At 45.8% G+C, this 16,903-nt stretch overlaps 1 long non-coding RNA gene across 1 annotated transcript; it reads left to right on the forward strand.

The window, feature by feature from the left end:
* The first annotated feature begins 14,572 nt into the window (after positions 1-14,572).
* Positions 14,573-16,690, forward strand: LOC134471620 (uncharacterized). The gene is made up of 2 exons (XR_010041118.1): positions 14,573-15,049; positions 15,661-16,690. It is a non-coding gene; the product is annotated as an uncharacterized LOC134471620 (long non-coding RNA).
* The last annotated feature ends 213 nt before the right edge of the window (positions 16,691-16,903 follow it).

A 16,903-nucleotide genomic window follows, 5' to 3' on the forward strand; every position in this document is an offset into this window, starting at 1 on the left:
ATACAGAACTCTCACCAAAACAGACCTTCACCCAGACGTATAATAATCAAGATCCCAGAAATCCACAAGAACAGAATATTAAAAGTGGCCAGAGAAAAGAAGCAAATCACCTACAAAGGAAAAATCATCAAAATAATGACAGACTGATCAACACAAACTCTCAAATTGAGAAGAGCCTGGGGGGAAATAGTCTAAGCCCTGAAAGAAAATAACCTCCAATGCAGATTGATATGCCCTGAAAAACTCTCTCTCAAAATTAATGGAGAAATTAGATGTTTTGAAGACAAGGAGGAACTGTGGGAGTTCATGGCCACCAATTCAACCCTACAAAGAATACTGAAGGACATTCTAGAGAGAGAGAGAGAGAAAAAAATAGCAGCATTTCAGCAACAGTGGCAGAGAGGCCACAATAAATGGGACAGACAGTGGAATGAGGGAGAATAGTTGACAAATAATAGCAGAAAAATAGAATAGCAGAGATGAGGCAGAGAAAGTAGGCTATAATTAGTGTAGTCTTGCTACACTAACAAAAAGAAACACAGGCAGAGTAGATTAGGAGGCAGGATCCATCAAGAAGCTCTGAATAGGAAATATACTCAACCTGAAAGTCAAAGATGAGAAAATGATGCTCTATGTGACAGGGAACCAGAGAGAAATAGGGACAATTTGTCCTGCAGCTGCAGATATGTTGGAAAGTTATGACACTTTTGTGCAGTGTAGAACTACACAGCTCGAAGGTTGGAAAACCTTGTGGCTTTAGTAAGTAAAGGAATACAGCTCAAGATCAAGCTCAGGGGTAAAAAGGTTCAGCAACACTCAGATAGATAATGGGTTGATCCCCTAGTCTAAAAACTAAAGGAGTTTGTGGGACTCAAAATATACAAAGCATCCTGAGAAGAGGAAAGGTGAGGAATTGCCTAATAAAGGAAGGCAGAGGACATTGTTAATAGTGTATCAGGATTTAAAAGTCACAGTAGTCTTATTGCTCTGTTTAACTTGGTTTTATTTTGTTCTGGTCTGTCTACTTATACTAGATTTGAGGGCACAGGCAGCCATCCCAATAATAGCAGGCTATACCATGGTAACTATCCTTAATTTCCTATTAACTTAAACTCAAGTCCTGTATTACTTATATTATCTTACTATGACTGATCTTATTTGAAGCTGGTTTGTTAGACCACTGTTTTGCCTTGACTGATTTTATTCAAATTTGGTATGCTTGATAGTATCAAGTCTAAGAGTAGAGGCAACTACTCTGAAGATGACAAGATGTAGTAAGATATCCATTCCTGTTTGATTATTAACTGCTTTCGAAGTCTTACAATGTCTCCAAAGTTGTGGTTTTGTGTGTGTGTGTTTTTATTAAAATAGCTATGTAATGCTATGTTCAATTATATTATGCCTGATGATGTGAACAATTTTATTGAAAATAACAAGAGAAAGTGTAGTGACTATTGAGAGACATTATGATAGTCATTATTGATTTCCCCAATGTCAAGTCTTGAAGACCTAAAAAGCCTTCATCACTCTGTTATGATCAGATTAGTTCTATAATGTTCAGTATGTATTCACTGTGTGTGAAGATGGGGACAATTATTTGGAAGAAAACTAGAGACAATAAGACAGGCAGTGAAGATCTCCAGTGGACTTGCTTTGAATCTGTGTTTCTTTAAGATCTGTTTTGTTCTGTTTAATCTTACCCTCTTTAAAATAAGAAAAAAACAGTTATGTGTCCTCATTTGGAAAACAATCCTACATTAGAATTAGGTGAGCTTTGCTCTGGTAACAAATATATCCTAGCATAATACAGGTTAATTGTCACTTGCATCCTCCCTTGTAGCACTGCTATGTCTTATAATTACATCAATGAAAGCACGTGATTTTCAAGGTCACAAAGACATGCAGAAGTAAAAGAGTGAAAGAGTGCACAGAATTTCAATTTCATCAGCCTAGAAGTGACCTATGTCACCTCCACCCACAGATCCGGGCCAGAAGCAGTCACACGGCTCCCACTCACCTGCATTGATTACTAGGAGACATCTATATACTGTTGGGCAAGCACTGACTGTTTTCTCCATGGGTCCTTAGACTCAGTGAGTAGTTGGAAAAATCAAAAGAGCTCATGTACCCAAAAACCCCAGCTGTGGAACAGGTGATTCCTTAAAAAAAAAAAACCAGGTAATTGTTAAACTTAGATGTCCTAGTCAGTTTTCTGTCCCTGTTAAAAAATATCAAGAGGAAAAAAGATTTACTCTGGCTCACAATTTCAGCCCGTGGTCTCTTGGACCTGCTACTTTTTCCTGTCATGACAGGAGTGTGGCAGCGGCTGGGAGAAACAAATGCAGAAGAGGCTGCTTACCTCATGGTGGATGGAAGGCAGAGAGAGAAACAGAAAGGGGGTCAGGTCCCAATATCCCCGGTAAGGGCATTGTTTTTAACTATCTAATTTCCTCCCACTAGTCTCCATCTCCTAAAAGTCCCATCCCCTCCTAACAGCTCCAGGATCTGGGATTGATGAACCTTTAAGGAAAATTCAAGATCCTAATTATAACATCAGGATTTTTGGCTTTCATGGAGGACCTTTGTTTTGCTCTTTGATCCTTTTGTTCTTGATGAGAGAGGTGGTTTCCACTTAGAGTACTCACGTGGGTGTTTTGCTTACAAGCTATCCAGGTTGGACAGGTCCTAGAGGACTGGCTTCTAGGGGGTATTTGGCTACTTGAGATAACCATGAGATTACCATGTTTTTCACCCAACTCCTCCCCAGAGTCAGAAACCCTAACTGCCAGCCTACAAAATAAAGCAATAGCCAAAGCTTGTCCTCACTGTCACTAACCTTTGCATTTGCAAGATCTGCCACTTTCTATTTTTAGGCAAAGTTTCTTACTGAAACATGAAGGAAACAATTCATAGAACAGAGCATAAGACATAAAATCAAGGAAATAACAACAATAACAATAATAACAGACATTTATTAAGGATTTACTATGTGCCAGGCATTGTCAAGTGTTATATAGAAATTGTTTTATTTCAGTCTTTTAAAAACTGAAAGAAACTGTAAAGAAGATCCCATTATTATCTTCTCCTTAGATGTGAAAAAATGGAGGCACAGCAAAGTGGAACCTATTTGGTACATGAAGGGGCCAAGACTCAAACGCAGGTCTGCCAAATGTGATGTAGGCATCTCTGGACCACCAGACTCCATACTTGGGACCCAACAGTACTTTTGCTACCCATGCCAGGTGAGCATGTTTCACAAACACAAAAATCCCTCATTCTGAGAGTAAGGATTCAAATTCACCTGGAAGGCCTAGTCTTCCAAATTTACTACATATCCGTTATGTTATGAGGACCAAGCTAACCTGGTTAGGGATGCACCCAACGAGATGAATCCAGCGTGGGGCCTTAAAGGAGTTAATGATCCAAGGTGACTGTAGCTTTTAAGCAATGTGATAGAGGCTGTGGGAGACCAGAAGGAAGAACTCGGAAGTTGGGCCTGGCAGGCTAAGGAAAGTTCAAGAACAGACTGGAACTTACGACAAATTAGAATGAGTCAGAAAGCGAAGAGAAAGAGGTCATACCAGGCAGAAAGCAACACTGGCAAAGGTGAGGACTGGCATCCCTGGAACATAGACGTTGACTGGTACAGCTGGGATGTAAGCATGAACTGGTGTTGCAGGAGTGAATAGGTATAGACTGGACAATCTTAAGAGGCATTACTGAAAAGGTAGCAAGGGACAAGATTGTCTAGTCTTTCAGGCAGTGAGTATCCACTAAGCACCAAAAGACTACAGGTACCGTGTCAGGCACTATGGACACAGCCATCACAAGACCCAGAGTTTAAAGTATGGAAGAGAAAGAGGACAATAGATAAGTAGACAAGCAGGCAAGTAATAAGAGAGTTTTAGAGAGCTAAGGACAGGAAAAGGGTCTTAAATGCCAGGCCCAAGGATTCGAGGTGGTAGAGAGCCCTGGAAGGGTTTTGAACATAGGAAAGATGAGGTTAGATCTGTATTGACAGGCAAGCAGGAAGAAATCAGAGTGTAGCTGGCATCATAGGCTGGCCAGGCACTCTTAGGCCAAGCCTGAGCACTGGGGGCTCAGATGATGCTTCGTAACCTGGACGTCAGCATGGTGCACCTCCTTGTCTAGGGCTTGAACGTTTTCTCCTCCCAGCCCCTCAGTCTTCAAGGACATCTACAGGCAAAGCTGGAGGCTTCCTAACCCCTGAACTGACCTCATGCTTTGTTATGGTTGATGCATCGTGTCAACTTGAGAAGTGTAGGAGTTTAACTTAGAGACTGAGCAGGGAACTAGGATCCTTACTTTATAAATAGGTTTATTAAGTGCAAGAGGAGGGCACAGAGGTTTTGTGAATGCTACATCTGCTCTGGGGGAGGAAAGTGCAGCCTGCATACAACATAAGGGAGGAAGAGAGGGTTGCTCTCTCCCTTTTTTTATTCGGTTGCTTTTGCTGGTTGCTGCCTTGAAGTACTGACCCTGTGTCATGCTACCCTGTCTTGGACCCAACTGATTATGGACCGAAGCCTTCACAGTGTGCTAAATAAACCTTTCCTTTCCTTCATTCCCAGCAATAAGAGAAAAGTTACCAAGACATGTTCTGAGACAACTGGGTGGAAGGTGCTGATCTTAAAAACATAATCTCTCATGTTTGATCCTGACAGAGGAGTCTTCCTGAGACGCTTGTGCTCTGTTGCTGACTGGCTGAGGATTCAGCAGGGTCTCCCCATGGCCTGTTTATCTGCTAGGTCGATGGACTCTGGTTGGGAGATAAGATCCTTAACCTTGAGCTAGACTGTGGCATTGTGTCCACAAGCAGGCTGCTACCCACTCTGGGCCTTGTTTCCTTCTTAGAAAAGCAGGCAATAATCCTGCCTTCCCATTGCCCGGTGTTACTGTAGAAGCAAGGGGCACCATTCATTTATTCTTTATTCATTAAGTTCTCACTGGGAACCCACTTGTCCTGGCCCTTGGTGTTGAGGAGGAGGGATGGTGCATCCAGCTAAAAGGGAGAAATATAGGTCACTTGTGCATACAAAGCCCTGCCTAGTATCCAGGCTCTGTTCCAATCATATCACAGAATTTTTGTCATTTGATTTCAGAGCCAAAGACGCGAATTCTCTCATCACTCCTTTTATGGACTAAAAAAATAAGACACAGGCCCACTGTCAGCGGTAATCAGAGACATGACATTGGTCTGAGTGCAGAATCTGTCTGGTGGTTTTGATGAGTGATCCCTAAAGGCCATGAGTATTGGATCCCCAGGACAGCAGTATTGGAAGGGACCATGGACCTTTAAGAGGTAAGGCTTAGTGGAAGGTCTTGTGTCACCAGGTATGTGTCTTCAAAAGGAACGATGGGGTCCTGCCCATTTTCTCACCCTCTCTGTCTGCATCCTGACCCGGAATGTAACCTCCCTCTAACATGTGCTCTCACCATTGCTATCCTCTGCCCTGGAAGAAGCCATGTGATGACCACCCATGTCCCTCTCCATGCCAACTTTTAATCTCCAAACTGTGAGCTAAACAAAACTTTTCTCCCAAGAAGCCAATTGTCTTGGGTATTTTACGATAGCGACACAAGGCTGACTCACACCACATCCTTTGTCCCTCTAATCTATACCTCCTCCCTGTGCACACAGAGTTTACAGCCTAGAGAAGACAGAGTGTGGCTTTAAAAGTCCTCAGATTGTTTCTACATTTCTTATGTAGCCTGAAGTTATACCAAGATAGGAGGAATATGTGCTCTTGTGTTATTGCACAGTGGGATGTCTGTGGTTAACAAGAATATACTGTATATTCCAAAACATCTAGGAGTGAAGCTTTTGCATGGTCTTGCCCCAAAGAAACAATAAGGGTGATCAGTACGTTAATTACCCTGAGTTAATCATTACATAACGCATACATCACACTGTGCTCTATAAATATGTATAATTATGTGTCAATAAAAAATAAAAAGAAACAATAATGGGACCAGAGAAATGAGGGAGTGCACAGCCCTCAGAGAGGAGAGACAAAGCTCTGGGCCACTTGGAACAAGGCTTTGGCTGCAGCACAGGGTTTGGCAGGGTTTGGGATTACAAGCCCCCAGGGCCTCCATGGGGAGAAGTCTTCTAAGGGTGTCAGCTGCTTCATGTCCCAGAAAAAGCCTCTACACTCAAGGGGCCATGGTGGGATAAAAGCAGGCAACTCAAATAATAACTGGGGAAGGCAACTTTGGCAGGATATAGCACAGAAGAGGTGACAGGAGTAGAAGAGAGGGAGCAGGTGACCTTGGAAATACTGTGCAGTACTTGATAAGAACCAAGGTTCTCAGCTCATTCAGTCTGGAAATGAAGGCTCCATGAGAGCTATCATAAAACATCCAAACAGAGCAGGCAGAGGTGGGCACAGCTAGTCTTGGAACCTGCTCGGCCTCTATCATCTTTGCCTTCCTGAGCTCACTGTCTCTGCCTCAGAATCAGGCATATAAATCATCCACATCTCACAGGATTGTTGAGATAGTGAAGGTTCTAGCTCCTGCCACATGGGTTTAAATCAGTGCGTGCCCTTTGTAACAGTGTACTGGGAGTATCCTACGTGCCAGCTTCTATGGTAGATGTTCTGTACATGCTCTTAGAAATTTCAGCATCCCAATGAGGTCAGCATGGCCATTCACTTCATTACTCAGTGAGGCTAGAGGTGAAGTGGTTTGTCCAAAGTGACACAGTGATTAGATGTAGAATTGGAATTTGAACACAGAAAGGTCTCCTTCCAAAGCCTGCACTTTTAAACACTGCACTAGCCAGCCTAAAATGTAGTCTGCACAAGTAACAGATATGCAGGCAAAGGTGCTTACACAGAGGGGATTTATTATTCTCAGACATCAAGAAACCTGGTCTCAAATGATTCCAGAGTTGAGGCAGTAGCTCAAGCATACTATCAAGTACCTGTGTACTTCCTTAGGAACTTATTGACCCATATAATGAGACAGAGACCCCAAGTGGATTCCAAGGTTCCATCATAAAAAAGAGATCTCACTCTCACCAGGTTCCCTGGAACACATTTGCTGGTTCCTTGAGTCCCATGTTGTGAGGTGATCTTGCCCATGCAGAGATCCTACACAGAGAGGGAGAGACATTGGTCCCCCTAAGCACTCCAGCCCCTCTGCTCTTCCTGCTGTAGACACCTCTAATCAAGATGTCCAGCACAGTGCACTCAACACCTTCCTATTTTCCTGCCCTTCAGAAACCACATGAGACATAAATGATTGTAGTTTCACCCCATTAAGGATGGGGTCATTTGTTACTTGGTGGTAAGTAATTAGAGCCCATGATCAGTTTAGGCTAACCAAGTTTCATCTCCTGTGATTGAACACAATGCCAGTTGTTAAGGTTTGTGTCTAAATGGTCTTCCTAAAGCCTCTTGCAGTCATGGGGACAGGCGTCTTGAGTCTGTGATTGATTCTTGGTCCAAAGCTGGGATTATGGGTGTGAGTGCTACACCTGCCCTGTGGCAGGTAGTTATCATACAATACAAGGGAGGGAAAGCAGCTTGCTTGCTTTTCCCATTTGCTCTTGTTGCTCTTGCTGTTTCCTGCCACCATGAACTGTTGCCCTCTGCCATGTGCCACTCTGCCTTGGATCCAGCCAAGTATGGACTGAAACCTCCACAGACCTAAGCTAAATAACCCTTTTCTTCTTTAATTTTGGGTATTGCATATTTTGTCTCAGCAATGAGAAAAAAGAAACCAGCACATTAGTTACATAAAACAAGGTTTGTATCCTCAAGGAAGATGAGGCAAGAAAGAGACGTCTACTACCTGCCAAATGTTTAGCAGATGGAGGAACTACCTACCAAACTGAGTGACCACAGAATCCTGCAAACTGTCTCATGAATTGCACTTAGCCTTTGCTCTGATGGTTTAGTTGCTACAATATTTATGTAAGAACTGGAAATGTTAGTGGCTCTTGATTCAGGTCCCTAGATTGTTAACGCACCCTCCTTGCTGTGGGCAACTGATTAAACACTCTACTGACCTTGAGAACTTTTCTGGGCCAAGATCTCTGCAGACTCCACAGCACAGAAAGGAAAATACAGTGCTGCCTTGGTCCTCTGGGGGCTCTCAGAGTCAAACATATGCATCACAACATAAATAATTGCCAGTTCCAGCAGAAAGGAAATGCCATTTACAATCACTTCTGAATGGGGGAGATGGCGGGGTTGAGGGTAGGGAAGGGGCTTTGTGGCAACAGCAGCAGCCTTGCAAAGGAAGACAGATGCCTGCCCCGATTTCCTCCTGGTCCCCCTTCACACCCTGCACCCTTACCAAGGGGTTTCCCTTCTATTCCCAGAACTTCGGAAGCTCATTCTTACCTCATGATCATTGGTCTTGTTGCAGCTTTTGTCTAGCTTGCTTCCCTGCCCCCACGACTGCATGCGGGTTTAGGGGGAACATTAGACACATTTAGTTTTTACATGACTGCTTCCTTCCCATGCAGGCCTCAAATCCGATATTACCTTTTGTGACAGTTAATTTGATTATCAGCTTGGTTGGTTTGCGAGCCCCCTAGGGAATTAGTAAAGCACATTTCTGGGTGTCTTTGTGAAAGTGACTCCAGAGAAGATTGTTGTGCAGCACTGCAAACTAAAGGGGGAGACCTACTCTGAATGTATATAGTATTGGTGGGGGCCCTGATGGAACAAAAGGAGAAAAAGGAGAAAACTCGCCCCTCTCTCTCTCTCTCTCTCTCTCTCTCTCTCTCTGGGCACATGACACAGCCTCACCCACTCTAATAGAACACTTGGAAGTTTCCCCCTGTAGCCAAAGCATCAAGCCCAGAGTACATCTAGGAGGCAGTGAGGGTACCAGCAGGGTGGCTGCCTCCTGAGCTAACTGTCCTGTAGCTGGTCTACCCGAGGTGCCCCTGGAGAATCATTCTGAGCCATTGTCCAAGCGTGTGGAGTCAAACCACTAGCCAGTACAAGGAACCACACAGGCAAAGGTAGGAAATGGAGCAGTGTGGGACAGTGACAATTCCCAACCCAGATGCATCGGAAACAAGGAGAGAAGGGAGTAGGCACTAGGCTTCCTGTCCAGTCTCAGGTGTCCCAGTGCAGGCCATGGTCAGGGTTGCAGCACAGGCAGTAGATCTACTTGTGGCCCAGATGGCATAGGAATCCATGTATTACATGTGCCAGGCACTGCACTACGCTCCTCACAGACCTCCTTCCCTTTCATCCCCATTGCGTAGATGAGGGAATGGAGGTCTAGGGAGGTCACTGAATGGCTTGCTCACAATCCACAGCTTCTGAAGGAAGATGGGTCCTATCAAAGGTCTATGCTTTTCCCTCCCTAGAGCTCACTGATATCAGAAACAAAGGATACCCAAATTGCTGACACCACAGTCACAAAGGGACCCCCCAATACCAGCCTCTGCTTAAATATTTGCTACAAAGGGAATTCAGCTCATGCCATTCCCAGAAATTCCCTCCAGGCAGGTTTACAGATGAAATGAAAGAGGCAAATCCTGGTAAAAGTTTGTAACAAAAGGCTAAATAACCTAGAAGCAGCTCTATCAGGGTTTTATGAAAATTCCCAGGAGCAAAGGAAAAGCTGAAACCGGGGCCTTAAGAACTGGAGATTCTGGGATTTGAGGAGTTGCTGCTGGGAGGTGACAGAGGGGATGTTCTCAAAATCAAGGTTGGGTGAGGCTAGGGTTTTTTTCTGACTTTTCCATGACCCCTAAGACTACCTATGCATGTGGCCCAAGGGTGTGCCACTGTGACCAGCACCCTCCAGCTCCCTCACAAGCTCACAAGGAAAATATGGCCTGCTGGTCTGGGTCCCAGCAGCTCTGCCAATCATCAGATGATGATTAGAGGCCCCTGGAGGCTGTGCATCTTGGCAGGACAACCAATGGTTTCCTACTGGGCAAATGGCCCACAAGTCACCCAAACGCCTGCCGCTGCACACTTGAGAATCTTGGAATCTTGAGAAGCTTTGGCTCCTGCTGAGGGCATGAGCAGCGTTCTTCCTTGGGCATTAGAGCAGCACAGATCATTCATGCTATTGTTACTGGATTTGTGGCTGAATTTGATCCTGCTACAATCCTGGATGTAAAAGTTTATACCTGCCCTTTGGTTGATCAAGACAGACACAAGTGTCTAGCATTGGTCTACTCTGGACCTTTGTTCAGATCCTAGTTCTCCATCTCTTTGAGTTTCAGTTACCCCCTCCCTTAATTCAAAAGAAAGCTGTGAAGATTAGATGAGCTACTCTACATTATTATGGGAGCTCAGCAGATCATCACTCTACCACATCACACTGCCTTATCCAGGGAGCCTTGAATTCCTAGGCTCAAATGATCCTCCTGCATCAGCCCCCTCGAAGCTGCAGCTGATGTACAAGCCACCATGCCCAGCAGCAACAAATCCCAGACACGCATCCTTTCAGATAGGTTATAGAGGCAGGTTTTATGGGCAATGTGTGTCCACCCATAGAATGCACAAGAAAATGAGAATTCCACTAGGCACCTTTGTGCTTCTTTTATTATCTTATTATGGATTTCTCTGACTCTGCACTCAGAGCTGGAGGCACAAAGATCAAAATAGATGACTCCTGCCTGGCTCTCTGAATCAGTGAAAAAGGTCCCTTGAGAATAAGCAATTCTAACCAAACAGACTACAGCTGTCACTGACTTTTGGGTCATCACCAATGTAAGCGCTGGTTAATGAGTCTTGCCTCATTTTGTCAGGGGACATAAATAGAAAAGTGAGCATGGGTATGTTCTAAGAGTCAGCGTCTAGTGGGAAGGCAAAATTGAGCATTGAAAATACAAGCAGGTAAGGGCAGTCACCAGTGTCTGAGCAAAACTGACCAAGAGCCCTTAGGAAGGAAGAGCTGGTTCTACCCTAGAAGTTGAGCCTAGAACAGAGGAAGATTTGAAATGTGGGGAACCTGCAGAAGCCCTGTCAGGATTCTGAATATCTCTGGCTTCGCAGGGTTGCTGCTGGGCCTTCATCCTAGGCCGGCGCTGTGTCAGCCACTGGCTCCCTTGTCCTTATGTCCACTTGGTACCACAGCCTTCCTGACTGTGCTCATCAGAGACTTTCAGCTCTGTGCTTCCCTCCATCCCCTGAGTTATCTTCTGGCATTAAACATACCCACCTCCCAAGAAGGTGGGGCCAAGACAGAACTTCTTGGTTTCATGCCCATGCAAGTTAAAAAGAAATATACTTTTCTGTGGTTTTTCTCTTCCTCCGAGCTTCTGAAAGCTGCTGGCTCGCTCACTCCTCCCCTTCAGTTTCACAAATACAGAAACATTGATTTATCTTCCAATAAGGGTAAATGTGTATCCTGTGTGGTTAGCTTATTACTCACTTTTTAAAGAAGAGAAGTTGGAGGCTCAAAACAGTCTGACAGAACAAAAGACAAAACTGGAGCGATCTCCAAATTCCCTCATCAGGCACGGTACAGTGGCCACCCTTCTCACAACCACTGAGTCATTGCCTGTTGCGAAAGGTGTAGTGGAGTTTATATTCACTCAACAAATAGTCTCTGTGGTGTGGCAGGCACTGTTTCACACATTGGGCATTTGGCCATCAAGACAAACATGGAACCTGGATTCTAGTGGAGAAAACTGGCAGACACACAAATGAACAAGGATGTTGCAGAGATGAGATAATAAGACACTGTTGTAGTCAGGGGTTGTGCACAGAGAACAATTAGAGTCAGGACATGGAGTTTAAAACACTTTTATATGTCACCGGGAGTTAACACAAGAAAATGCAGGAAATCTATCCACAACACCAAAGACATAGAATATTTAGTCAAGGGCCTGAATCCCACAGCAATGTCCCACATGAGTCCAGATGAAAACCCAGAGCTCATGACAATGCCTCCCATGAGTCCAACTGGAGGTCCAGAGCCCACAAGAAGGACTCACGCCAGTCTCTTTCACGGATCTGTGCCAGGAAGGCCCAAAGGTCAGTGGTGAAGGCCGGAAAGTTCATGCCAGCGGGGTGAAGGAGCTGTGCTGGTGAGATGAGGGTTCTACACTGGAGCCGAGAAGTCACACTCACAACAAAGACCAGGGCTGTCCTGAAAGACACCACAGCCATCCTCAGCAACACGGAGGCCCCGAGCTCCTCCAACAACAAGCACAGTCGGGTATGTGTCAGGAAGCCAGCGTGACGAGTTCATCCTGGAGACCAAGAGGCACATGTCTTCCCCTCCAGAGCCAGAAAGCAATGCTCAATGGGAGAACCAAAGCTCCTCAAGAGAACTTAATGGCTTACAACTCGTAGGGGAACCCATAATGCAATGCAATAATGCATTAACACCTCAACGCCTCAACAACCTCCTTCTCCTTCTCCACCTATTTATGCTGGCAACTTTCCTCAGGTGGATCATCTACGCTCAGTGCCATGCTGATGTGATCCAGCTGGCATTAAGTTGACCACCAGTTCTTAATCCATAACAGACACCATGAAGAGAAACAAGTGGAAAGTTTTCATCGTCCACATACAAGGGTCACACAAAGCAGCAAGAGTGCTGCTTCTGTAATTGCCACAAAGTGACAGAGTTGAACACTAGTGGCACACAACCCTGTGGGCAGTGGGCTGCTGCAGCGAGGCTAATCTGATGGCTAATCAGATCCTTCCCGCTGGTGCTGGGCCTCCACCCTGTGCTAGTCTTCCTAAATTCCTCTGCCAGGGGCACATCCCCATACTCAGCTCTTTCTCATGCACCAACTGCAAATCAGGGTAGCTGGGTCCAGAGAGGCTTTTAACCACATGAACTCAGCTTTACCCTTGAACTCAGCTCTGTTTTCCTTACTGATGGATAATTCTTTAAAGATTACTCGCAATTTATTTCATTTATTTATTTATTTTACTAGCAGTTTAAATCAGGACAATCACAATAGGATTTTAAAATTCCAAATATCAGAAAGCATTAATTGGGAAATGTTAATGCTTGCCTTTCCAAAAAAAACCCTAGTATATTTTGCTTCAGAAGAGAAATTGATTTAAGCCCAAACCTGATAGATCCCCCATTTATTTCTGGAAGAATTGAGACGTATTTGTTTTTACAAGAAATTTCTAGATTTTAAAAATGCCACAAACCTGTCAGTAATAAGAAAACATTATTAATAAATCATTTATTTAATTTCTGTCATATATGCACCTCATACTTGTATATATACGTGTGTGTGTTTGTGTGTGTGTGTGTGTGTGCAGGCATGTGCACTTTTCCAAAAATTTAAAAGTAGGCTTTCCCCTCCACAATCTCAATGAGAAAGCAAAACCTGGCTCTGCTTCCAGCAAGACCATTGTGTTCCTATCTGAGCATCTAACTGCTTGATGGTCACAGAATATAAACTGAGCCCTCGTGTTGTGGCCCTGCTGCATCTGTGTCCCAAATAAGCCAAAGCCAAAGCCAATACCTCACTGAACACTCTTTTCTTTGGCAGATGTGAATGACTATGGCTATTTTTTATTTTTAGAGAGAATGCATTAAAACACCCAATCACTGAATTGCCCTTGTTAGATTCTCAGGAATCTAATACATTTTTCCTACTTTAGAAACATCCGAGTCAAACTCAAATTTTCTAAAAAATTCTCCCACACTACTTTGGCACCTCCACAATGTCACTTTCCGGTGGATCCTCTGAGGTGCTCTTCCCTGGCTGCAGCAAACTACATAAAGCTCCCTCCTGCTGTACCAGCACCCCTGCTGGCCACAGAGTCTATTTCAATCCTCTCTCCTATCACTAGAGGCAACTGCTCTTTTTAGTAATTGCCTAGCAGTGTGTTGTTAGTGTGGCAACATCTATGGTACTCTCCTTTTATCAATATTCCTGGTTATATGTTCCTTATCATAGAATCTCATCACACTGAGTTTTTTGTTTTATGGCATTTATTTGAATTATTGATATGCTTTTACTGTGACTATCTGCTTGCATTTTTGTCAGACCCACTGGATCTTAAGGCAGAAATTCCCACTCCACAAAGCCAGCAATAAGTTGAGAGTTTGGAGAATGAAGAGCTGAATCAGATGAAGCCCAGAAAACTGTTCATCAACAAAGTAAAGAGGTCAAGAAGAGTGAAATCTGTCTGGAACATGTTCATGGCCACTGGAAAAGTTGATGACATTGGGGATTGGAAAGGAAATGACAGTGTATCTAAAGCAATGCAAGCTTCCCTGGCTGCCTGCAAGCCAGGACCCTTGGGAGTCAGTGAGCAGTCTTCACAGAGAGATGGCCACAGCACTGGTGGTCCTAACCCCAGAACCAGCAGTTTACTCCTAAGGCTGGCACTGTGGCTGGACCAGGAGTGACACTCAACCCTGGGAATGAACATTTTCTCCAAACTCATGTCAGCAGCTCTAACATGGGTTGAGCTGGCATTTCTTCTAGCAGTTCTGGAAGGAGAAATGTTCAAAGATGCTCATGCATGTATACCCACCATTAATGCATCAGTCCAGCTGTGCCATTAGCCATTCTGGAAAGCCAGAGAAACTTCCTACTCAGCTAGCAAACAGAACTCAAGAAACACATTTCTGTTGGGAGCCGTGGCACTGTCAAGTCATCAGACGCGGTGATTGCGAGGCCTGTGGGAAAGTACAAAAGCCTGAGCTAGATTACCCCTCTCATCGAGCCCACCTGTGTGGCACCTGTTTCTTATCACCCCACTAAGTTCCCGCCTCACAGGGTAGTCTGCCTAGCTATTAATCCTATATATAGCCAGTGCCTCCACCCCCGAGAGAGAGACTGAAGCACGGAAGGAGCCGCGGGGAGCGGACCGGTAGAGGCTTCGGGGGAGACTGAAGCACGGAAGGAGCCGCGGAGAGCGGACCGGTAGAGGCTTCGGGGCAGACTGTATAAGGAGAGAATAAAGAAAAGCCTGACCACCGCCAGACCTTGTCGTGTGTCTTTCCTGCCGGCCGGGAGCGACATCGACATTTGGTGGCCCGCACGGGGATTGATCAACCCCGAGACGCGGCGGTGGACTGCATTCTCCTACACAGTGCTGCAGCTGCAGGACAGGTGAGTAGAGGATAAGCCTGGGCCCTGGGTGGCGCGCACCTACAGGGTTTGTAGACTCCTCTCAACCTCACGCGTAAGTGGCGGGTTTCTTGGGCCTCACGCGGTGAGTATGAAACATAACACCAGAACTTAAGGTAATAAAAGAGTGTAAAACATAAACATAGAAGTAAAAATAACAGAAGATATATTAAAAATGGGAAACATGCCAAGTAAAGATACACAGCCTTGGTGTTGGTCCTTCGGAGACTCCTAAAGTCCAAGGACCTCAAGGTGGGGCGTAAGACTTTAGAAAATTTCCTTGCAGAGATTGACAGCTTTGCTCCCTGGTTTCTGCCTACAGGGCATGTAAACCTGCCCTCCTGGGAAAAGTTGGGCAGAGACCTTTCCCTAGCAGAACGGGAGGGTAGAGCTTCAGTCTCTGCTCGTCCATTGTGGGAAATGATACACGCGTGCCTAAAGAGTGAGGGTAGTTACGGGGGGAGCTCTCAAGAACTTGTAGAAGTACGCGAGGTGTTTGAACAGGCACAGTGAGGAAGCTCCCGAGAAGGGTCCGTCAAGGAGGGCAGAGATACAAAAGAGGAAGCCGAGGCGCGGTTTGTGTCTTTCCGCAGGAATCGGGACGAGAGCCAATGTGGGTCCCAGAGAGGTTGACGCGACAAGTCCCTCGACTGAAGATCAGGCCTGTTCCACCAGAGGCCAACCGCAGACCCAACAACAAGATGAGCCCTAAAAGAACTGCAGGACAATCCCTTTTTGGGGGCCTGGAACGGCTTGCTCCCCTATGTGCTACCCTTGTATACGCATGGCTCGCTCGCATGGCCTACGACCGCGTTTAAAAGTGACAGGCTTCCCACATTCTCCTCCCTAGACAACAACATGTAGCAGGGTGGGTGAGTCAATGACGGGTAAGAGCGTGCCTCCCCAGCACGACTCAACCTAAGCCAGGCCCTACCCCGTTCCGCTCGAAAGCCGCTGGATTGTTAAATTTCTCTCCGAGGGGATTCGTGGAGAGAAATGAGTGCATGCCTATGTGCAACCAGGTTCCGTCCGGTTCATTCCTGGCCCTAGAAAAAAGGACGAGGGCCTCAGGGCCTTGGTGGACCCTGGGACGGCCGACCAGGGTCTACGCTAAGGGCCTACGGTGGGCCTCAGTTCGGGGCATAGGCCTCTGCACTCTATCCAGGACGGGCTGCGATGCGCGTAGCCATCATTTAAAATAAAATAGGGGGAGATGTTGGGAGCCGTGGCACTGTCAAGTCATCAGACGCGGTGATTGCGAGGCCTGTGGGAAAGTACAAAAGCCTGAGCTAGATTACCCCTCTCATCGAGCCCGCCTGTGTGGCACCTGTTTCTTATCACCCCACTAAGTTCCCGCCTCACAGGGTAGTCTGCCTAGCTATTAATCCTATATATAGCCAGTGCCTCCACCCCCGAGAGAGAGACTGAAGCACGGAAGGAGCCGCGGGGAGTGGACCGGTAGAGGCTTCGGGGGAGACTGAAGCACAAAAGGAGCCGCGGGGAGCGGACCGGTAGAGGCTTCGGGGCAGACTGAAGCACGGAAGGAGCCGCGGAGAGCGGACCGGTAGAGGCTTCGGGGCAGACTGTATAAGGAGAGAATAAAGAAAAGCCTGACCACCGCCAGACCTTGTCGTGTGTCTTTCCTGCCGGCCGGGAGCGACATGGACACATTTCCAACTGGGAAATACTAAATACCATCCCCAATGGAGTTCACTTGGCCAGTCCCTTGGGTGGAGACAATCCTTGCGCCAAGTCAGATGAGAAGACCTTGCTCTCTGAAGCTACGGCTGGGGAGAATCAGCCATGGGAAGCTGTGCTTTCCTGTGGATAAGCCAT

Source organism: Cavia porcellus, unplaced genomic scaffold, assembly GCF_034190915.1.
Source record: "Cavia porcellus strain 051 isolate PalLab524CR breed Dunkin Hartley unplaced genomic scaffold, mCavPor4.1 scaffold_19, whole genome shotgun sequence".
Taxonomy (NCBI): domain Eukaryota; kingdom Metazoa; phylum Chordata; class Mammalia; order Rodentia; family Caviidae; genus Cavia; species Cavia porcellus.